Consider the following 1,673-nt stretch of genomic DNA (forward strand, 5'->3'; position numbering starts at 1 on the left):
TTCCATGGTATACATATACCACAGCTTACTAATCCAATCATGTATTGATGGGCATTTGGGTTGTTTCCACATCTTTGCTATTGTGAATTGTGCTGCTATAAACATTCGGGTACATGTGTCTTTGTTACAGAATGACCTTTTTTCCTTTGGGTATATGCTCAATAATGGGAAGTCTCGGCTGAGACAGCCCTTGGCGAGGAAGGACGGATATTTTTGTCGAATCTTCATAAAAATTCAGAGACGCTGCTGAGTTACCACTGAAAGAAAGATCTCATCTTAACACTTGTGTGTGTTCTATCCATCATATCAGAACAATGTCCTACATTTTTGTAAATGATTCTTCTCAGACTAAAATGCCATTGCTACAAGCCTGTATTGATGGAGACTTTATTCCAAGTGGCTTTTGGAAAGTGGCTTTGACCCAAATATTCATGACAGCAGGGGCAGAACAGGCCTTCACGTGGCAGCAGCCTGAGGGAATGTAAACATCTGCCATTTATTGCATAAATTTGGTGCTGATCTTCTGGCCACAGATTATCAAGGAAACACAGCTCTTCCCCTTTGTGGCCATGTGGATACTGTTCACTTCTTAGTTTCCAATGGACTCAAAATTGATATTTGCAATCCTCAAGGTGCTACTCCCTTAGTTGTAGCAAAATGCAGAGGCGTGAATAAAGATGTCATCCAATTTCTGGAATCTTTGGAAGAACAAGACATAAAAGGATTTAACAGAGGAACCCACTCAAAACTGGAGACGACGCAGACAGCTGAGAGTGAAAGTGCCATGGAAAGCCATTCTCTCCTCAATCCCACCCTACAGCAACGCGAAGAGTCCTTTCCAGCTTTCAAACCACATGGCAGGAGTTTATAGAAGATCTGGGCTTCTGGAGGGTCTTGCTCTTGATCTTCATCATTGCTTTGCTGTCTCTTGGCATTGCCTACTATGTGAGTGGGGTGGTAGCCTTCGTGGAAAACCAGCCTGAATTGGTGCATTAGAGGAGCTCATGGGAGATGAGGCAACTACCTCTTTCCTGGCTTTGTATTTGTTCTCAGTTTCCCAAAATTCTTCTGAGTGCAAGGCAGTGACAGCTGTACATTTTTCTCTTTGCATTTTTACTTCTCATAATCCTTTTAGATAGTGATGTGTTCATTTGAACTAACTAAACCCTATGATCAAGTAAACTGCATCCTAATGCTACCTCTGATTCAACTTGACTTCTTAGGAAAACCTATACATAGCCTTGTTGACAAAAACATAGAAATGACCAGAAAATGGGAGCTAAAGGAAGAGGCTATGAAGTCTTTGCTATCAAAACCATACTCTAATATAGGACCAATTGAAGTATTCAAAAAGCAAATGTATGTCTTACATGATTAGTTTTTGTTGATGGTTTTGTGTTTATTTTTGCAAGAGCCCTCCTTTTTTCTTTGTATTTACTTTCTCTAGGGATAGGGAAAGTTTAAAACTTGAAGTACATTTTTCAAATTAGTATTGTTAGAATTTGTTCGGTTTATTTTAATATTTTCAACTCTAGTCACAAACCAAACAAAACTTTTGAAAATGAGCTATATTTTCTTCAAAAATGATTGATTTAAATCTTATATTTATTTGTTTTTAGGATAATTGTTTTGGTAAACTGCATTGCTTGCTAATATCTGTGAAAAATAAACTT

The 1,673-nt window shown here is 38.3% G+C and overlaps 1 pseudogene; it reads left to right on the top strand.

Annotated features, from left to right (window-relative positions):
- Nucleotides 1-314: 314 nt before the first annotated feature.
- Nucleotides 315-1,036, top strand: LOC138382540 (ankyrin repeat domain-containing protein 46 pseudogene; annotated as a pseudogene).
- Nucleotides 1,037-1,673: the final 637 nt, after the last annotated feature.

Source organism: Eulemur rufifrons, chromosome 4 (assembly GCF_041146395.1).
Source record: "Eulemur rufifrons isolate Redbay chromosome 4, OSU_ERuf_1, whole genome shotgun sequence".
NCBI classification, from domain to species: domain Eukaryota; kingdom Metazoa; phylum Chordata; class Mammalia; order Primates; family Lemuridae; genus Eulemur; species Eulemur rufifrons.